The sequence below is a fragment of the Stomoxys calcitrans genome, chromosome 3 (genome assembly GCF_963082655.1).
Source record: "Stomoxys calcitrans chromosome 3, idStoCalc2.1, whole genome shotgun sequence".
Taxonomy (NCBI): domain Eukaryota; kingdom Metazoa; phylum Arthropoda; class Insecta; order Diptera; family Muscidae; genus Stomoxys; species Stomoxys calcitrans.
Genome location: NC_081554.1, coordinates 192031262 through 192054522, shown reverse-complemented (window position 1 = coordinate 192054522; position 23261 = coordinate 192031262). Strand labels below are relative to the sequence as shown.

At 36.4% G+C, this 23261-nt stretch overlaps 1 protein-coding gene and 2 long non-coding RNA genes across 4 annotated transcripts in view; 1 reads left to right on the top strand and 2 right to left on the bottom strand.

Moving 5' to 3' along the window:
• The first annotated feature begins 4756 nt into the window (after positions 1-4756).
• Positions 4757-23261, top strand: part of LOC106080480 (protein spitz) — a 60894-nt gene continuing 42389 nt past the window's right edge. Inside the window, exon 1 of one of the 2 annotated variants that reach the window (XM_013241851.2) lies at positions 4757-5159. The gene's annotated coding sequence lies outside the window, so the exon portion shown is untranslated. The remainder of the gene's footprint in view (positions 5160-23261) is intronic. The other variant, XM_013241850.2, reaches the window with a different exon arrangement.
• LOC106080481 (uncharacterized) lies at positions 9558-10954 on the bottom strand. Its single transcript, XR_001220220.1, has 2 exons — positions 10665-10954; positions 9558-10610 (listed from the first exon to the last, which is right to left on the bottom strand). It is a non-coding gene; the product is annotated as an uncharacterized LOC106080481 (long non-coding RNA).
• On the bottom strand, positions 16644-17910 carry LOC106080482 (uncharacterized). The gene is made up of 2 exons (XR_001220221.2): positions 17633-17910; positions 16644-17537 (listed from the first exon to the last, which is right to left on the bottom strand). It is a non-coding gene; the product is annotated as an uncharacterized LOC106080482 (long non-coding RNA).

The window sequence follows — 23261 nt, the reverse complement described above, 5'->3', positions numbered from 1 at the left end:
ACACATCAAGTTTGTACGAGTTGATATCGATTCTATCAACCAACATGCTATTTCACAACTGTTTATCACTGACCGGTCACGCGCACGACCCCAAGTCCCACCGGCAAGCGACATGAGCACCTTGTATCGACTTCTTACCTTGTCACAAATTATAACGGCATGTGCAGAAAATCTACAAGGGATCTCTAAATACCACAAACCACTTGCGACAACACAGATAATTCGTAATCCAAAGTTGAAGGCCCGGCTTGTTAGCGATTCTTCAAAAAACGTGGCATAACTGAGCGTATGGAAAGTTTCCAAGAGATCAAAAGTCACGAGCCAATCGCATTGCATGACCTGCTTAATTCACGGTTAATGTGTAGTGGTGGCGTGCAAAGCAGTCGTCGTGCTATGCAATCTTCGGAATCTGTGCTGGTGCTCAGCAAAAGGCAATTCTTCAATAAGGGACTCGGGAGGTGAAATCCCTCAGAGTGTGTACGACTCTCCCTTTCTCGAGTCCTTTCGAGGCTTTAGTAAGGGGATCGCTCTGCCCATTTTCAAAACATCGAGACCTATAATTGTGTTCAATCCCATGGCAGCCGTTTGTACGTACCAGATTGACCCAAAGGAGTCCTTCATCAGCAGTGTACAACACACTACCACAACAATTAAATCATAAGAGTGTTGAGAAACAGATTGAGTATCATGTACTCGCTCCCGGTACACCCTTCTTCACCACCAGTGTAGAAATTCGGTCTGCAACAAGCGCCTTGGACGAGAAAACTTGGAGACCCCGAATACAATGCATGACTCTCCTTGCCTTGGCACTCTTGGTATGCTCAATAAATTGACGTTGAAATATCCGGGCGCATCTCTTCAGATGAGTCTTACGTCGCCAAAAGTGAATGATATGCTGACATCTTGCAGGAGCTTACAAGTGACTTAATAGTAGACCACAGCTTGCCGGCGCCTAAGTTAAATTGCTTCAATTGCACTATCCATAAATTCCGCTTATGGTGATTCGTTCATCACCTCAACATTGGAAAATGTACCGTTTGTGGTTAGATCGGACTTGAATATCTGGCCCCTTCTTGGGAGTGTCAAGAAAAACATAATAGTTAGAATGTGATCCTTTCTAGTAACTCCGAAACAATCATAAGAATAAAATGATAAAAAGTATATCTAAATGCACCATATAACATCAATCGAACAAAATTTCTGTTCAGCAGAAAGAAACAATAATTTTCCAGATTGGTGTACTGACGAATGGTCAAAACTTGAACTTCTCAAGGATGAGTGATTTCGATTGCCCAATTTCGGTTAAATCCGAAGAGAATCATGCCCTCATACCTAATAACTCTCAGATGAATATTTCATTGTCAAGAGGGCTTTGACAGCGATAAGGCATATCGAGATTGATATGCATATAAATTAACTACATACATACCTGTGTATGTATTTAAGAAGGCTATTTTTAGTATTTTTCTTTAGCGGCAGCAATGAATCTTAGTTCTTTAAATAGTTAAGCTTAGATAAGGCCGACGAAGGTCGGTGCAATGGTAGCAGCCGCTTCCATTTGAAGCAGAAATGCATACAGCAGAAGCCCATTTACTTCCGTTCATGTTTGCCCATGTAACTGGGTGTGTCCTTGACCGTATATAAAAACTATATCCTTTTATACATTGTGCATTGTGTTTATTGTTGTAAGCACTTGCAAGGATTGATGAGATGGTGCAAAAAGAGAATACATACACGTTGCTTGCATACTCCATACAAACACACGCACCAGCTCTTGCAGCTAGTAACATTACTCCAAACTTTTTTTTTATTAGCGCAATACCTCTGCTGCTGCTGTGCAGTGCAGAGGTATGTACATTTGAGTTGTTTTATTTACTGTTTTCGCTAGCTGTATTTAAACGTTTGCAACGCTAGGGGTGTTTTTTACCAATTAAGCTGAGTATTCTTTTCAGATGAAATGCTGTCAAACTACATATAAAAAAACGTCGGCGAAACGCTGGAGGAAAATAGGCGAAAAAGAGGTACTCTGTTTTTAGTGGGGAAAATGGCAAAAAAAAAAATTTAGTGGCAACGCTTGACATCATTGTCAGCATCATTTTTGTTTTATATAGTACCAGCCTTTATTTTATCATTGTTATTTGTGTAATGTTTCAGAAAATAATCGCGGAAAACATGGGTTTTCGACGGTAAAAAATGAACATAGTATCAGCCATTACAAATTTAACACATACAGAGTTGTACATGGTGCGTGATAGAAATGAAACTATGGATGTGTGTCGAATGGTAGCAAAGTTGTAGGGATAGTATAAATATGACACTAAGTGTGGTGTATAATTTTTGACATTCCAAGTCGATTTAGGCATGTCCGTCCGTCTGTCGAAGGTAACCTAACTTTCAAAGGAATAAAGCTAGGCCCTTGAAATTTTGTGCAAATACTTCATATTAGTGCAGGTCGGTTGGGATAGTAAATGGTCATATCTGTCCATGTTTTGATATAGCTACCATATAAACCGACCTATGATCTTGACTTTTTTAAGCCTTTAGAGGGCGAAGTTATTATCCGATTTGGCTTAAATTTTGCACGAAGTGTTTTGATTTGACTTCCAATAACTATGCCGAGTACGGTCTATGTCGGCTTATAACCTGGATATAGTTCCCATATAAACCCGTAATTCTTATCCGATTTAGCTGAAATTTTTTACAATGACTTTTTCTATGGCCTCCAACGATCGCCCTGATAACTGAGTTGGTAGCGTGCACGGATTATCAGTGCTGGGAACGTGGGTTCGATTCCCACTTGCGGCCTGGTCTGTCTCTGCTGTGGTATTCTAATGGATTAAAATAGTCTAAGTAAGTCTGTTTAAAAAATAGGCTGGCACTCTAACCTAACGTAACCATAGCCTCCAACATCCAAGCCCGAATCGGCCCATAACCTGATAAAGATCCAATAGTATAGCATATTTGAATCTCTGCAAGAGGGATGACAAGACCTCAATCACTATTGGCGACATAACAGAGACTAATCCGAAGAGATGCGCCCGGTTGTTGAGCACCTTGAGAGTGGCAAGGAAAGGAGGAGAGCAATTCGTTGAATTTGTGGTCTCCGAGGCAATGAACGACCATTACAATTTGCCTTAAACGAAGTTACAAATGTAAATGTTTTCTATTGTTTTTTTATAACTCTAATATATAAAATTTGTTTTTATTAATTTTTTTGTGTATTATCTTTTTTTAACGAGAACATACCAATTTTTTACTTATTCATTCATTAATGTTTATTAATCAAACATCGCCCACCCGGGCTTTACATTGATAGATTGGAACACTTTCAGGTTTTTATAATACAAAAATCAATACTAAAATCTAATATAATACTATCACTAAAATAAATAACTAACAAATTTATAGAATGTAAAAAAAATTGTAAAAAAAAAGGAAACATAGTCTAACGCACAATTATCCGTTCAAACACCAAGAAAAAACAGCAAATGTGAGATATTATCAGTGATGAAAATTAATTCAATTGAGTTGCCTATAAGAAATGTTATATATATATATATATAATATATATATATATATATATATATATATATATATATATATATATATATATATATATATATATATATATATATATATATATATATATATATATATATATATATATATATATATATATATATATATATATATATATATATATATATATATATATATATATATATATATATATATATATATATATATATATATATATATCACCCAAGGCGATGGTACCAGATGGTATCTATCGCTGAAAAATTTTGATGTACCGGGATTCGAGTACGTGACACAGATCCTCAGCCTGTCTCTGAGCACCAAAATTCTTGGTGTTACATTTAACAGCATTTAAAAATGTGGAAAGACAAAAAAAATATTTTTAACAACATGAAGAAATTGACCGGTCAGTCATAAATTATTTAAAATTAATAAATAAACAAAGTTACGTACAGCAACGGGCTGTACAACTAGATGCTGCCTAAGCAGTATCCACTGAGCTCTTATCACAGAGATCATCGCAATCAGCTATTTTGTGGATAGGCATTCACCGATATCAGGGTTGATCTACATGATTTGAGAGTGAGTTTCAGCGCTACAAGAGAATCTCTGGATCAGGCAGGAGCTAGCTTCAATTTGGAAACCAAAATAGTTGTAGCTCAATTGCATTCCGGCAGATGCAGCCGCCTCAACCCACCTCAAACTTCTGTCAAGACTGCATGAAAAAAATCTTAATTTGTGATTTTTTAATTTGTGAGTTAATCTATTTTATTTTCAATTAGATTTTTAATTGAAGATTTGGTTACGTTTTTCTGTGTGTATGAGATACAACATACTGCTACAACAACAAAATTTTGTCGGCTAATACATCTCATGATATCGATAACTTTCCAGAACAACAGCCTTAAATTCTATCCAGAACAGAACAGCATATATTACCGTCGTTGCTGTCATAGATGAAAGAGAGTTCCTTGTTTGAAATGTAAATGTAATTAATATTAATTTATCTAATGGTAAATTCAATTATTTGGCGGCTTTCTATCGATGCAATTCATCCACTGCGAATAAATAACGTTCTCGAAATCCCACGAGATTTCAGGTTAATCATCCCAGTGAATGGTCATCAATTGAATGCGCGTGAAAAGGATGATGTATAGAGGTATAGTCATCTCAGTCGCTCTCTCAACGTAATTATCATGTTCGGTGTTCCATTCCAGTGGAACATACATCATTCAATTCATTCATATTCAAACATTTACTGGGTGCAGACTTGTTACGGACCAAATTTCTTCTTTTGTTGTTGTTGTTGTATTGTTGTACAACAATCAAATAACAAGCAAACCCAATCAAACTACAACAACAAAGCCAAGAAAAAATTAATAAACAAAATAAAACTATATAATGTAAAAGATGAAACCACATTTCAGCTAACAAAAGCCGGTATATTAAAAAAATAAAAAGTGTTTTTTTTAGTGAGCAAAGTCAAAAATGAAATTCAAATTGAATTGAAAACAAATGAATAAAAATTTTCAATGGAAGACAAACTTTGAAACTAAACAGTGATTATAAACACACAAACACCCATAAATAAATTCATCCATGTGAACGATCTCTCAATAACGGTAAGTTACTAAGAAGGTGACTGATACATTTACTGCTTCAACTCTAATTTCTATGTATATCCCATTACGCGCGCCCTTAAATCCAAAAAAAATTTAATTGGGATGGGGAGCAAATTTTTTTTTTTTTAACAAAAGGATTTTTGCGTTTCAATATCTATACATACATACAAAACTACTTACCGTCTGTGAGATTAGGCTTTCTGTATTCGTCCCGCGTTTGGCATATGAAAGGCGGTGATGCCATTGATTTAAAAAAATATATATCCGTAGTGTATCGCAGAAATCCCCATTTCAAATATTACTGCTTTAAGTGTGTGCGTTAACTACTGCGGTTCCTAGTGTTAATAAGTGTAAAGATTATTGTAACTTTTATCACGTCTAAAAAAAATTAAGAAGGAAAAATGTATGTCAAGAAATTATAAATACATTGGATTACACTTGATATAAAAATATTTTTTCTAAATAGATATTTCTAAAAGTGTTTCATATATTCCCAAAATTTTGCTACTTCTGGCATCACTTATTAACGCCCAGACGTCTGCATATGCCGTTTGTTTGTAGTGTGTAGTGAGTGTTTTTTTCTGTCTGCTTGGCCTCTGCTGTTGGTATAAAAACAATAATAAATACTACGCAATGCAAAAAAGCCGCAATGTACACATATACTTACGCAAACAACTATTTCATACGCACACCCATTTCATATATATTAGTATTTCACCTCTTCTTTTTCACTTCGTTTCTTTCACTTGAACGCAACACAAAAACAAAGACAACAACAATAATAACAATGTCTGTCTGGCCCCGAAGTTTCATACTGGCAGAATGGGAAAAAATGTTAACGTCGCTTTCTTAGCCAACGCAGAAGTGAACTAAAAACATTGGCATTTTGTGGTGCTGCTGCAGTCGTGGTACTCTGGTATTGGCGGCAGCGACGACGGGCAGCGGTTAATGCCTTCTTAACATTTCCTTTTTATTGTTTGATTCCTAAATGTAAAAACATACACAACCAGACGCACGCACTCTCTCACTTGTTTCTCGCTCTTTTGCAATTATTCTCACGTTAAAGTCAGAGTATCTGACCAGTGTGTCAGAGGAAGAGTGAGTGAGAGCGTTAGCCATAGCGTAAGATAATGGGAACATATTGAAAAGGGGAAACCATTTTCAAAATTCCCTTAGCTCTTCTCTCTAGAGAAGCGTTGCCAATTGTGTTGGTTTCATGTTTTTTTTGTCTCTTTATCCACCATTGGGTTTGAGCTCTCTGTCATTAACATTTTCAAGCCGTTATTTATGTTACATTTAATTTTCTTTTTGCTTGTTTTTCTGTTTTATTTTGAACGTTGCTTCAAAATGCCAACAACAAACAGCAATAGCAAAGTGAATGTGGGGTCGCCTACCAATGAATGTAGTTTTTGCTGTTGTTGCTGTGTTTTCGCTATTTCTTCATATACGTAGTGGAGTGCAATGTTTGTATTAGCGTAGGTTAGTTATTTTTCACATTATTCTGTTGCATTCTGCTTTGTACTGTTTTTGTGGTATGTGGGTATAATTCTGATTTCTTGTTTTTTTTTCTTACACAGTCGTCTGCCGCCTGCCTCATGCTGCTGCTACCACTTCGGTATCACTCTATGGCAATTTGGTTTTTAACTTCCCATACATAGTGTGTATTTATGGATATGTGTATGTGTTGATTTCAAAATGGAAATACATAAACAAATTATTTTTTCTGTATGCCGCCTTATTAGTGTGCCCGCTGCCGCCAACAACCGAACGACCGGATGTATTAAACACTTGTCAATATTGTTGTTGTTTTTTTTTTTTTTTGTTCTTCGAAACATCTGTCATCTTTAAATGTATACCGATCGAATTTCGATATCATATCTTGATCTGTCACAAACACATAGACATTTTATATATTAAGGAAAAATCAATCGATGAATTCCGTGCTCTTCCCAAAATCCCTGATTGTTTTTCATTCCACGCCCCTAAGTAGTTTCCGGTCTGATAGTGTGTCCCACCTAGGTTCCGGTGTATATTAGCCTCGAAAGTCGGGCAATGTCATAGGAAATACTTCAACGTTTCATCTTTCCTACATGCCCAATATAACGTGTTGGTCACTTGCCGCACTCTGCATAAACCTAGTACTGACTTATCGACTTTTCGCACGAACTGTCGAAAATCATTAAAAAAATGATGACTAAGAAAATGCGAACACATTCCGTAGTAGTTCTGAGTTCTATGAGTAAAATATTAGCGACATGCTGATGCATCAGTTTAAATTTTTCGCTTCAATTAATTAAAAATGTAATTAAATGGGCACCAGTCAACTTTGCTTCAATGCTGTTGTCTTTGTTTCGTGGTGTTGGTTGTCTTTTGTTTGTATTATGGCAAAGAATAGAGTCCGTCGAATTTCGCAATAATTTAATAGGCATTTTCGCTGCTAATGAAGTCAGTACTAGGCTTAAGTGCGCTATTAGTGCTATGTATGTGTCCCGTAATGATGCCAAGTCCACTGACTAAAGTCCTCTGGACCTCACAGCATATCGTCGACCTTTTACTCCCCCTAACTACGCTAAGACCCGGCAACCAAACGTTGGGGATAGTGCCATCGCCAGAGAAGACGCTAATCTTACCTTACCACCTATCCACTCACAACGAATTCGCAATGCGACTACATTGTATCAGCCAAATATGGTCCTTGGTGGACGACCAACACCGACAGTAGATTATGAGAAACAAAAACCTAGGTAAATCAGATCTTCCCTGGCCCAATTAAGATTCCTCAATGTTCAGCTCAGCTCCCACCTCGACCACCTTCATCGGTATACAAAGATCCTATCCGTGCGAAGACATATCTACATGCTGTCTAAGCAATAGATTTCGGTCTATTATCGCAGGGATCATCAAAATCATCATCTTGTGGATAGGTATCCGCGTTCAGAATGATCTGGTTGTAAATCGAGTAGGATTGGTTCTGTTTTTCAGAGGGAGATGAACTTCCTCAGGTGCTATGGAAGGTGGATGGTCTCCAAGGTCGGTCGGCATTTATTCGCTAGCTGTTTTTCTACTGTATAACTTGTATGATCCAGAGCAGGGAGCACAAAACTAAAATTTTCTTTACGCTGGTGTTGACGCTCAATTCATTCAATTATTCTCTTGGCTTCAGAGTTGTTTTAGAGAGCAATGAATGATCGCACAACACTATGCATCATCTTTCTATTTTCTATAAAAAAAATTGTTTTATTTTGTGATTTTTCGTTCGACAAGAAAGGAAACGTTTTAATTTTTTTATGTTTACTTTTAAAAAACATTATTCGTTCTGTTAAATAATTTAATTTGTAGTCGCGAAGAGAATTAAAAATTAAAACATAAAAAGCGTAAAACACACATACAATCTCGTCTTTATTTTGTACATTTCTGATCTAGAGGCTCTCTTTCCTTTAACTAGATCCAAAGTGACTTCTCTCTTGGTTGACTGTCCTCATGTTGGTAATGCTGATGGCTTCACGTAGATACTACTTTAATAACATAATTGTGTCTATGAACGGGAAGGATCTTTGTTTACTGATGGAGGTGGGCAGCCTACATGATAACTCAGTACACATCTAAAAGACGACATATCTGTAGTTCATTTCACTGTATGTCGCTTAACTACTGGCCAGTTCACTAAGGCGCTGCATAGTAGTAGTTGCTCTAATTAACCGTGCCATGGCGGATCCCATCTAAAGCCTACAGGGTCATAATACGCTTCTTCAGTTTTACACGGTTAAAACATCGGCTTCTTTAAGCGCGCTTTCACTTAATTCTCCAACAAAGTTCGAAACAAAAAATACTTGAAGTGTGTAGCTGCAGGTAAGATAAACCCATCGTCTTGGACTATTCGTTTTTTTTTTTTTTGAAAATTTATTCGAAATTTGGTTTTCTTTAACGTACTCTCACCTATAAAATCCAATATGGCTTCGTTTAATGGTCAATATATGAGCCCATTACATGAGATGTTATTGAAATCAATTTGCCCTGACAATTGTTTATTTTAATTGAAATTCCAATGTGCTTGCTAAGGCGATACCACATCATTGTATTTATACCCATCCCATGTAAGTCAGACATGCCTCTATGTGTCAGACAGATAGACAGACGACATCATCTTTGGGGGTTGCATAGTATGTACTTAATCCACGATGATTTCCAAAAATAAAAAAAAATTGACTGACTAATCAACACACCGTCAGTTGTGTGTAGCTTTTTGAGATCATTTCGTCATTCATATTTCCATAGTGTTTACACAGCTATTTAAATTACTATTTCCGGTTTATATTCTCGTTCCTTCGCGTGACAATTCATTCAAGCTGTGAGTGAGTGATGAGCTTTTGTATACAAAGAGGCCTTTACACAAGGAGATTTGCGTAACTTATTAGATTTATTTTTCATATGTTCTTTGCCTGGCTATTTAATTGGTTTGCAGTTTTTTCTCTCATCACTGATGTTTTAGAATATTCGTGTCTTGTTTTTGTACCACGAAAGTTTGCATTCTACAACACTTGAAAATTCCATCGAAATTTTTTAGTCACCTAGTTTCATTTTCAAATCATCCAAACAGTGAGGAACACTTAGAACCTTACTAGAATACAACTAATAGAATAGAATTAATGAGTCCATGGGTCAAGGAAGTTAATTTATTTAAATTCCTTGTGGTAGAGTGCTTCAGCGTCCCGCCTTAAATATTTCAATTAGTAGCCCGCCGGCTCCCGCTGCCTTGATGTTTTGTTGTGTGTTATGTTCTATATATTCTCTTCTTGGTTCGGTTGAATATCCGTCCAGAGCAATCTGGTTCTGAGTCTAGTAGTTTTGGCTGCTTTCCATATGTCAATTGACTCGAGGGCCGTCCTAAAACATGAGAAGAACTGCTTGAAGCCACGACAAATGTGAGCGGTGATGGTATGCAAAACAGTCTTCGCGCTATATCTCTGCTCCCAGCCTTGTCACTCGCCCGATGTTCGTGTGGTCACGCCCTGCCGTGCCGCTTAGTTCTCAGTGAAACTGGTAAATATCAGTTACGAAGACCAGCGAAATTTTGGGTACAAACTCACAATCAAATAAGCCCTCTCGTTTTCTGTTACACCCCTAAGAGCAGGGACACACAACATAAGGGTCAACTTGGCATGCCTTTGGAGTAGTGATTTATGCGATCTGCTGACTCGTTGGTGTTGTTGTGACGCTTCCTCTTTGGCCTTGTACTTTACAGAGATTTCGGATATTCTAGATGCAGGTACGCAAATCATGGCGTTTCCGAGGTTTGCCGACATTAAGAGAATCCTCCATTCTTGTAACTTTATTGTATTTATCCGCTTTTTATCGGGGTGTGCAGCAGCAGCAATTGCAGCCGTAGTAATTGTCAAATAATTTTAATAGAGTTAGCACTTTACCACAATTAAAAATGAAAATTCATTCAATCTGTTTAACATTGTTGACATCATCATTTCCTTTAAAGTACCATATACTACTTACTATTTTTTTATGGTAGCACAATACAGCAGCACTCCAAGGGAAATCTGCGGCTGGTACTCATGTGTGGGTGGATGGATAGTGTTGGAGAAAATCACCATAAAACGGCGAAAATGTTTACTCATACGTAAATTACGTAGTAAATTCATTGACATTTCTTGGAAAAATCTAGGTCGAAATGCCAGTCCGTCGCCAACGTCTGCATACGCCAACAAGCGCATTGTAGTCGTCATCATATGCAAACTGATTTTGTTTGTGTGCGGTCGGTCAGTCGGTGGCCGGACATTGCCAGCGCAGACAATCAATTCCAATGGATGTGTAAATTCCATTTCAAATTGTTTTCTATTTTGGCAACTCTGTTTCTTTGCATTTCTGCATGTGCTATTCTTTGTTCGTTCGTACTTACATACATATGCATCAACGAGCAAGCGAACGCCAGACGCCGTAGTAGCGGCGTAACCATTGCAGCATACCGTTATGAAATTGAGTACGAACACAAGTAACCGTTACACTTGATTTTCAAATATTTTCTGTTTTGTTTTCATCACTCTGTACTCGTTTTCTCACGCAGTCGAAACAAAAGCAGAAAAGCGGTGTACCTAAAAAAATTAAAAGAAAAACCGAGCAGCCATCCAGCCGTCAACCAAGCAGATACTCAACGAGTGAATGAATGGCGTCTCCTCTTGCTCAATACAAAGTATCTTAATGACTTTAACGGAGATTTTTTTAGTATTTCTCTGCTCTCCTCTCAGCCAAGAGAGAAAGGAAAGAATGTTGTGTTCATTGTACGAATGGATGAATAGTGCAGTCGTTTGACACAAATTCCTCATATTTTAAGTGGCTTCCATTGGGCTGTGAATGAATAAAAGATTATCTTTTTTTGGTTTTAGATTATGGTTTATTTCCTTAGGAATGGAGAACGAGGAAAACTGTTTAACACATATAATGCATTCAAGTGTATGTTGCTAGACGATTTTCCTCTTGATGAATACCAGTCTAATTTCGGCCACATATTTTACGAACTTTCTCCTTACTTTCCTTTCTCTTCGCACATTTTGCACATTGTCTGTCTGTGGCAGCCGCTATAATTTATTGTAGTTGGCAACGCGTTGCAATGGTGTTAAATACATATAATGAAATGTGTAAGTACCCCTTTTTCGATTGTATTGTAGAAACGTGCGATTTTCATGTCAAAACACTTTTTTTTAATTTTTGTGTACATTTTTAAACTCTTGCTGAGTTTAAAGGCCTAACGAAAATAGTTTCCAAAACCAAAATCAATACCGAAGGAAGGTTTTGGCGTTATTCTCTAAAGGCGTGTTTTCGCTGACTGCATTTAGAGCCTGCAATAGTTTGTATGCCACAAGGGCTTCGACTGATGATGGGATCAACAAATGTGTTCTGTTCTCCCTCGGATTTGCTCCATAACCTCCAAAATTGACGGTGTAACAATCTGACACTTATTTAAGGATCTACACAGAAAAAAAAAATTGCAAATAAAAAATTAATTAAATTAGTTTTCAAATAAAAAATTAATTGAGTCAATCATTTTTCAATTGATTTGAATTTTTTTTTTTTTCAATTACAGTCGTCTTTGAAATTTTAGTGATATTCAATTAATTGATTCAATTAATTTTTTAATTGAATCTGATTTTTTTTTTTTTCAATCACAATCGTGATTGTAAATTTTGTAATTTTCAATTAAAAAATTAATTGATTCAAATATTACAATCGTTTTTTTTTATTTAAATATGCAATGTTTTTAATTTTAAAATATTTCAATAATTTTTTTCAAAATGGTGATTGGTATTATTATGGTTGAAACAATTTCAATTAAAAAATTAATTGCATCAATTAATTTCATGATTAAAACCGATTTTTATTTTTTTTTTGTGTACCATTACCCTACTGCCAAATGTGACAGTTTATATCAGCGTTACTTATACTTTTGTATTAAATAAGGAAAAACACCGTAGCGCTGGGGTTAACATGTCCGCCTTTGACGCTGAACGCAAGGGTTCGAATCCTGGCGAGAATATCAAAAAAATTTCAGCGGTGGTTGTGCCCCCTTAATGCCACATTTGTGAGGAACTATGCCATTCCAAAAAAATATATGGCACTCATCTAAAAAATTTCTTAAACAGGTGTCGCACTGCGGAATGCCGTTCGCCTTTCATTGAGCTTCAACTTTAATCGGACAGCACTAATTAATATGAAAGAAGTTTACCCCTGTTCCTTAATGGAATGTTCATGGGCAGATTTGCATTTGCAAGAAAAACCAAGGTTATCCTTTCCTGTTCTACTCCATTAAATGTTGACTTCTGTACATCAATAAAGTGAGACCCATTTTGCTCCATTGTTATTCTCAATTAAAGTATAGAGAGAAAAGGCAAAGCTTCAATTAAGAAATACGAATAGAGGACAAGAAGTACACGCGTATCCAAATACTTTTTTATGCAGTATGTACATCCCAGGGGGAATCCTTGTATGTGCTTTCCAATATTCCGTTGAGCTCACATAGTATGCAGTTATGGAGGATTTTATCGTGTAACTTGTCCGAATATTCTTGTTTTGTCCATGTATTTCAAAGACCCATAAGAGGCACATAGGTACATAGTGGAATATTCACGGGCAAAATTTGTATAAGAGATACATATTGATGGCTTAGTATATAAAAGGGCATAACTCGATTCTTTGTTTTATTACAGGAGAAGGAAACAATTTAACAAGCCTTTTTTTGAAATCCTTATAAATTCGTTATTTACAATTGTATCCACCTGATTTTCTGAGGCAAGGGGCATATGTCATTTATCTTCCCGAATAACTAAAAAACACAAATTTGAAAAAAAAATATTTAGATCTTTTTTTACATTAAGCCACCGATGAAGAAATACCTCTTTCCCACACATGTACAACACAAATGTTTGAATTTTTCATACTCATCAAGATAGCTTCTCCATTAAAAATTACGTGGGATTTCCATAAATGGTGTCATACATCAAAGTGTCTCGTATATGATTACCTAGAGAATTCTCTCCTAGGATAGGTATTAAGTTCGAGTTTCACAGAGAAATATTATATTTGTTCACGATTAAACAGGAACTGAGGCTGTGTGTCGAATGGTAGCAAAGTTGTAGGGATAGATATAACGGTCAGTGTGGTGAATAATTTTTGAGTAGCCCAGGGGATAGTTAGATTTTTGAAAGCACACAAATGTTGACGTTTCATTGAGGAAAGTCCCATGTCAGTAATTGTAAATTCATTTGCGTTTTGGTAACAAACTTGCGTGCGGCATAACTTAGCCGCCTACGTTGTGATCAGACGTCACTTAATTTAGATGACTTATTTGGCATAAAATAAGTAAAATTATTTTATATTATCATTGGCAACTGGATTCCAAAAGTTAGTTATTTAACAATAATGGACAAAAGAACAGTTTTGTGTTTGTAATTTATTGAAATGATGGCGCCGCCGTTTAGTGATTTTTCGTTTCGTTTATCATTTTCATGTAAACAATAGAAAAAATACAAGCAAATTTGCATTTGCGTTCATTTTTCGTGAAGTAATTGTTCGTGAAGAAGGTTCCATGTACAAAACTTCCTAAAATTGGGAAATAGTTAATACAGATGTCTTTACTTGTTAACATTACTTGTCTTACTCGCCTTGTTTTCTTCTTTTCCAATGCAAGATCTAAAATATCTCCATATTGCAATGTTCGCATTTATTTTATTTTTTATTTATTTGCATTTGCAATATAACTGCTAGCAGTAATGGAAAATATTTTTGAAAAATATTAATTACGCAAATAATTATTATTTTCTGGCTTTTTCCTGTATTATTATGTGGCGCGCAAATCTCGTTTACTTTTGATTTTTGACAAACGTCAAAATTTGCCAGTGTTAGAAAAATTGGTCGATTGGCACAGCAAAATGAAATTTTTTTTCTCACCCGAGTAAAAAACAACGCCCTACGTCAATTTTACATCTCAGCATAGGAGATTACTATCATTCGACAACCGCTCTTAATACTTAAGTTCGTTCACCAGTGGATGATTTTTAGAAAACGTTTCACTAATTGTAGAAGTTCAGTGAAGTCTACTCAAACTTCTGAATTCGACTTCAAAAAACCCTATTTACAAGCAAAATAGTATTTGGCAACCCTACCATATGTTCCACCATCGAAATTCATTTTGGTAAACTAGATTGTTTGTGTAATTATATTATGAAAAATAAAAATGCAAGAGTTATGTGCTGACAATTGTTATTTATTGAAAAGACAATGAACGAAAATGCGACTAAAACTCATTTTGTTAATCATGTTAGCTCAGTTTGAAAAAGGTTCCGTGTACGCATTTAATTAATGTCATTTTTCCAAGCAGTGAAGAACTTAGTACCACAAATAAATGTTTTCATATATTTATTATATGGAGTTTCACTGTGAAATCTGAACCTAATATCAACCTTCAGGTGAAATATACTCGGTGATACAAAAGTTATCTATAGTGACCCTGCCACCTTGACTTTGATTGCACTCTTATAAAAAATCAATAGTTTTATATATGGCATGTAAATATTTGAAGTTGATCACTGATTCTGTCCTGTTTGACGAGCCGACTTTACCATCATGTGGATTCCGGCCCGCATTGGGCTAAGAGGCAATAAGCTGGCTGACAAGACGGACAAGAGGGATTGGATGTCACTCTGGTGACTTAACCTCTTCTTTTAAATAATTTTAACCTCAAACTTTCGGTATATGTAGGTAGGATCCAGAAAATTGAGTAGTTTTTATAAAAGTATTTATTATGCATAGTGTGATTGTTTATAGGCCTTAAAGCTTCACATTGCACGAAATGAAGAATAAGCACGGGCAATGACATAGAAAATGCCCCTTGTCATATCGAGCATCATAGGCACTCAGTATTTAAGCAAAAGCCGGTGCCGCCCTGCTTCTCACTTAGAGCTGGCAAACTTTCGATGCCATTATTATATTATGAAGTTTAAATTTTGCGTCTATATCGACTGTTTTTAACACTATTGATACTATCGGTAAAATGGGATTTTTTGTTGAAATGTATCCTTTTTTAATAAAAATTATTCGGTTAACCACTAATTCCATAATTCATTTGCCAACCAGTTATTTTTTTTTTTTTTTTCTTAATAGAAAGCTTTCAGAATTAGGAAAAATAAAAAGGTACGACATCCGGCCGGCACGGTAAGTAGCTGTGAGCACCACGAAGGCTGGAACATTGAGGTCCGATTCTCATTGCCGTCATGAGAAGCTTAGCGGCGTATAGTGGAATGCTCCATAGGGAGTAGATGCGACAGCAGTCGCGGACAATCAGCGGTATCGAGCGGAGAGTCTCATTGAAAAGCAATCGCGAAAAGTGCAGGCATACCAGCCATTAAGAAGCAAAATATCGAATTGAATATAGGTGTTTAACAGTTCTACTCGCACTGAGACTCCTTTCGCTGCCGCTGATTTTCCGCGACTGTAGTTGCAGCTATACGGATTGGAGCATTGCGATATCCGCAACCTGTGGACGCGCCTCCTCCTGCTCCCAGTGTAGCTTCCCGAGATAAAGAGAGCTTAGTGTGTTTCACAGTGAAAATCAATGTTTTTTTCACGATTACTTTTTTTAAATAAGACATTTTGAAGCAAAAACAAACACTTGTTGATTTCCCTCATTATTTGTGGTAACATTTTATAAAAGAATTATGTTATCATAGATTTTTATAGTTGTTCAAAAAAATACTCGTCACTATGGAACACGAACCCACCTATAAAGATGAATACCACACAGATCGGTTCTCAAAGTTACAGCCTCTGTGGTGCTCATAGTTATACCGTGCCGGGATAGTTATCAATGCCCATGGTCACCTGTCTCTTAGTTTACATCTCTCAATGGATTACCCTACAATTTGTTGTTGATTTGGGAGTCTAACGGAATATAATCACTTTGACTGTTGCAGTCTGACACCAGGATTGATTAGAATACGTTTTGAACATTTGGTAGCATTTATTGTTTTATCGTATGGGAAAACTTAAAAAAACTTTGGGACAGACCGTCTAATGTTTATGTTTACATTAGTATGAGTTTGTGTTTCCCACGAACATCTAAATGATTCATATTTTTTATCGATGAATAAATGAAAATGATTGTGAATGAACACAGATATGTAGGTATTTGGGAGGAGGCATCGGTTTTGGAAACTTTCCACCGAAATTTTACTTTGCCGTCATCGTCTTAATTGTGTACGCTTGCTTCAAGGTATCGTACACTCAGAGGTAACAGGTGTTAATTTGAAAAATTTATGTGGAGGTACAGTTTTTTGTTTCCACACTTTCTTGTGTATACATTGATAATTCTTAGAAAGCAAGTGTAGTTGATGGACTTCGTCTGTGCTCGGTGAGTACTGTCAGTTGAAAGGCTCCAAATAAGCTGGGCGGGCTGCAGTAAAATTTGTCTGCTACTGCAGCTGTTATTTGTTTGTTGTACATCACACAAGACACCAATGTACATTGTCTTTTTTGTTACTGCACACATGAATGTCTTGTATGTTTGATGATGCATCCATCCACTATAACTTTGGCCGGCCACTTATTCACAGCAACTTAAGGCCATTCGGCAGGGAGTATACGCCAAGAAGTGACGAAGAGGTTCCTCTATACGGCAGATGACTGTCTGTCTCTTTCCGTTTATTCAGTCACACTCTTATACGTGTATGTACTACGTACATCCGTTGCTGTGTAATGTTGATGACCGTAAAAAAGCCATAGACATTAGACGACCGACAGACTGAGCGACCAACACTTCGTCTGTATATTTGACCAAAAATCCGAAGACCACACCACATGTTTGAGCGCTTACTACTATGTCTGCAAAAAAAAATTCTTTAGTATAGGCAAATTGTTGTTGCTTTCCGATCTCTCTCTTTCTCTTGTGAATATGTAGTGAAAATATTTTTATATACCTACAACTTGCGAAAATATAAAGTGCCACACGGTCCAAATGTGTGAGTATCCGGTTAAACGAGAATTTACAAAAACATTCCTTAGCTGTGGTCTTTGTTGGCAAAAATGCAGACTCGAGGAGACCCAAAGCATTTCTCTTATTTGAACTCACGATTTTTTTTCTCAGTTTTTTTTATTGCTGCCGACTGAGATTAGGCAACGTCATTGGCCTTTTTCCAAAAGCAAAACATACATTTGTTCTCTGTGTTGGAGTATCAAAAGAATGCAGCTCTCTGGGTTTTTGTGGTGCTCTTTTTCTTTTGAACCATTTCCTGTTTTTATGGATTTCCTGTTTTTAATGAGGTTTCATAAAAAAGTGTGTTATGAATGCATACAACAAATATACATATGTGTGTGAGTGCCTTAAATAAACACACTTCTCTGCTCTCATGTTGTCGCTCTTTCTATGGCCCGTTTCATTACAATATTGCAATTCTTTCCAATGTTTTATTCCATCTGTTCCTTCTGCTGATTTTCCCCCACATTTCATTATGTTGAAATTCTCTCCGTAGCCATCTCCTTTGCACCAATGTGTTGTTGATCTTTTGTTCTCTTTCTCTCCTGCCCATTCATTATGTTGGCGGCTGATTGTTGGTATCGTCAGGGTGTGTATGTTTCTTTCATGTGTTTGTTGTATATTTATTTTCATAGTAAGTTTTATAGTATTTTTGTTGTGTACTGTACTGTTGTGTGTTTTGTTTTCATTACAAAAACAAAAATTAATGCGCTGAACAGAATCACATAAAACAACAATAAGAAGACTAAGTTTGTTGTTGTCGTTGGCGGCAAAATGCTTCTGCTGCAGCAACATAACCAATAATAACATCGTCGTCTGGGCATATTCCATGCCGGTTCCTTTTTACTATGCGCTTTCGCGCATTCTTGTGTTTTGTTATTGTCTTGTTCGTTGTCTGCCGTTTTGTTTTGTACTTTCTGTTTATGCTGCTCTTGTTGTATGCGATGAATTTGTTTCTGTTATGTTGGTTCCACGGTTGCCAGATTTTGTTGAGACAGATACCCAAAATTCAAAACAAATTTCCCAAAAAAAACATCCCCAATTAAAATGTTTTCCCCTAAGAAAATCCCCTATAGAAAAACAATACACTGATAAAAGTTTTTTTTTTTTAAATAAGTTTTATGCCCAGAACCAAAGGAATGACGCATTTAAATTTTGTCAATGCTCAACATTAAGAAAGGAAGCATAGCTTCAATCATTTTATATGGGAAATATTATACCAGGTTACAAACCGATTAAGACCATACTTGGCACGATTGTTTGAAGTTGTAACGGAACACTTCGTTTATTTCAGCCCAAGTGGATAAAAATTGCAGTTTCTATAGATTAAGAAGTCCAGTCGAAATACCACATATATGAAGCTATATAGAAGTCTGAACCGATATGGCCCATTTGCAAATGACCTAAAATTTCAAGGAGATAGCGTCCTTTGTTCGACAACTATCGTGATTTCGACATACGGACGGACATGGATAGACGGATTTCGAATGTCAAGACGAACCAGAATACATACACCTTATGGGGTCGCACATTAATATTTCAAGGTGTTTCGAATGGAATGACTAGATTAGTATACCTCCTATCAGTTGGTGGTGGGTATAAATAATAGAAACATTTCCAATTTAAGTACGATGAACTAGGTTAGGTTTGGTCGAAAAGTGGGTGCGGATATTAATCCGCCCAATGCCACTATGGACATACACCTAAGCAAGTAATCGGCTTGTTGTGCGCTCTAAAAACTGTAAAGTAACCTCTAAAAAAAACATTTTAAGTTAGGAATTCCGTGATACTTACAAAATCCTTAATTGTTTTCAATGCCACTCCCCTAAATTGGTTCATGTCTTATATTGGGTCTCCACCTAAGTACCGGTATCTGTTATACGTTAAAGCCGGGCAATGGCAAAGTAAATGCTCCATCATGTTCCCCGCATGCCCTACACATGCTAACACTTGCCGCACCGATTTTACATACATAAGTAAGCTCGTAGTCCTGTGTGTCCCGTTATGATACCAAAATCTATACTGAACTTCTTCTTACTTTTTACTAATAGCCACGTTCGCTCACGATCTGGATCACCGCATAGGGTTTTAGCCGTCCTACCAACTGTTTCGCTGTTCCACAGTGTTACATGCGCGTTCGTCGCCGACGCCTTTAAATCACACTGCGTCGACCTAAAAGGTTTCGGGTTAATCAAATTTGTTGGCGACAGTCCTCTGGCCTTCACTGTCGAATCGTCGGCCCTTTCATTCCCCCTTACTCCGTTATGGCCCGGTCCGGACACCTATGTCCAACATATTCATATGCTTTGTAGATGGAATTTACTCTAGAAAATCCCCAATTTTTTTTTTACTTTTTTCCCCATCAAAATTCCCGGACAACAAATGAGAAAATTGTTCCCCAATCACCGAAAACAAAATTCCTCTGTTTGGGGGAATTCGCCTAACCTTGCAAATCGTCCTGGTCGCCTATTTTTACGCATGTCTAAAGGGTATGAAACATGCGACAGCGAAGATTGTTCCAAAATTGCATGCATTTGAGCATGGACATCGCTGAAGAGCTTTTGAACATCGTCAACGACGACCCAGATTACCTCAAAAAGTCATAACTGGTGACGAATAATGGGTGTATGTCTATGACATTGAAGCCCAATCATCTCAAAGGTAACGTCCAGAAGAGTCAAGACCAAGGAAAGCACAAGTTCGACTGCAATGGCGTGGTGAGCATGAATTCTTGTCACAAGGTCGTACGTTCAATACGGAATGCTAACTTGAAGTTTGGCACCTTTTGCGCGAAGAAACATCGAAACAGGAGCTGTTGGCTATACCAAAAAATGCGTTTCAAAAGAAGATTGAAAAAAAAAAAAAAAACGCTGCCATTAGTGTTTCTTGGAAGGGGACAAGATAGTTATTGATGAATAAAGAAATACTTTTTGAAAAAATTTTAAATGTCTTTATTTTTTGATCAGACCTCGCATCGTATGATTTGTTTTGTTGTTGATTTCCTATGGCAACTTTTGTTTTTGTTTTGTTTGTGTCATGTACAGTTTTGTATTTGTTGTATGCTGTTGCAAGCAGGAGTTTCGCTTGCCATCGTATATGAGTGGTCTTTTTTTTTTAATGCCACCGTCTCCATCATCGTCTGTGGTTGCTGCTTCATGAGAGTTGTTGTCCTTTTTGTATGTATGCCTATTTTTCGTCGATTTCTTTTGTGATGCTGGTTTGTTTACATTTTTAAGATGCAGTACTCGTTATGTTGCTTATTTTTTTTGTTGTCTTTTTTTCTCATGAACTTTACACGAAGTATTTGCATAGCTTTTTTTTTGTATTGTCTTGCAATGCGTGCTGTGACTGTGACCAGCGAATCAAAACTTTGAATGATTCTGGATAGTGCGGTGCTTTTTTTTTGACAGTTAATACAAGATAGTTTTTAGAGAGTTGCCATGCAACATTACTTTAATACTAAAATAATGATAATGTATTTTCCTGCAAAAGGTCGGTACGCAAAAAGAAGGGGGAAGCACGGGATTTTTTTTTGCCCTGGTCTTGGAAGGTGAGGTCATAAGCTCAACAACAACAAAATCAACGATACAACCCTGTGAAAATGGTGGCGCAAATTCCACTAGGCTGTCACACTTCCGTACAGTGTCAAATTGACATTCTAGTTTTTATTTACATTACCATGTGTAGTAGCCACAAGATCAAAAGAGTTATGATTATAAAAGTGTAAATTGTAAATTCAAACGACGAAAATGTGAAAAAAGAAACAAAATGTAAAAAACCTTTAAAATCCAAACAAAGCATTTGACGTAATAGCGGGATTTGGATACAACTCTGAAATTGGAAAATTTGATTACCTGGGCTTATGGCTTTACCTTCTAATTGTACGAAGGTAATAATAGGTTCGAGTACTGCAGTATGAAGTGATTTTATTAATTGCCGTGTTTTATTTACCCAATATGCGAATTTTCTCGTTTAGTTTGTATGGAGAGGAAAAGCTATCACCGATTAGGTGATGTCAATCTGAATGACACACCTAAAAGAGGAAGAACGCAACATATTTATTCAATGATTAAACATTCTGGAATGCAAAAATTTCTTAGGAATTGAATAAAATCACATTTATGAACTTAGAAACATTTATTTAAAATTAAAATGACTCATTTTGTTTGTTTTGTTGATATTTAACTATTTGTGATGTGCGTCAGTACTGCCAACGTTTAAAGTACAAAGCATTTGGCGGGAACTGGTACATAAAACGATCCAAGCGTGTACTTTATCAGCATTTGTTTAGTGTTTCAAAGAAGTAATCGTGAAGAAAGGGCTTTCAGCGGTGAAAAACGAACATAGTACAGCCATTAGTTTAAAAAATTGGAACCTTGTTAATGTATTGTAGCATTTTCGATATCCAGCTAAAACTACCATCACAGTACATGTTCTTATCTTAAGACATCAAATTTTGCTATTGTTAAAGTTGCACACATAATGCGATACGATTGAAGCACATGAGAATCACTTTTCAAAATAGAGCCCTTATGGCTCTACTCCTTTTGACAAAAACAAAGAAATCAGCTGTTTTGTTGTCAGCCGAAAGCAACCCCAAATTGAATTGTTTTCATAACTTTATGATTTAAACAGCTTTCTCACAACATTAACAATTTCTAGGAATAAAAAATCAGTTTTTGCTCACATTTTTAAGGTTATGTTATAAAAAAATTACATATATTAGTGTGATAGCAATAATAAGAATCGTATGTAAATTGACAATTTTGACTCACATAACGAAATACCAATGATACATTAAAAGGGGGCATGCAATCCCATGGCAGCCGGTTGTATGTACCGGATTGACCCGATGAATTCCTTCATCGGCAAGGGCTGCCGCCTCAGTGTACCACACACCTACTACTACTAAAAGGGGCATGCTATAAGGCAAGAACTTATAGTGTGATAACAACTCTAACCCGTACTACATAGAAACTTTTATGCAGTTCTTAACTTTTCCAACACATCTCGTATAAAATGTGCATAAAACAGGGCGTCGTACTTATTATGCGTCTATTGATCTACAAGTACTAGGTTGTATGATGATGATGTTCTATTGTTGTTGTTTGTTTGTAATTTGGTGTCTTCTTCCAATGTTTGGGATTGCATGCTGTTTTTTTTTTGCATTCTGTTGTTTAGGGATGAATGCTGTTGTTCAATAAATTCCTTTTCATGATGCATTTGTTATTGTCGCCCGGTCATATTAAATAGTTGTTGCAATTGTCGTGTTTTGTCTGTTCGTGAAATAAAGTGAGCAGCAACAACAAAATGCGCCGACTTGGTTCAACGCCCTTACGCCACCCATGTGCACATGCATGCGTTAGTGTGTGTGTGTGGTGCAAATGTTTGTATGTGGTAAAAAATTAAATTTACTTATGTGATTTGATTATTTGATTCTCTTCAAAGTGTCATATTATCAATTTAATTATTTTCTGCAATTACTTCCACTTATTTCTACACATGGTACCTGTAACCTATTCAATATTGTCAGATCCGGCTTTTTTGAGATGTATGTCGCACGTCATTTTGAG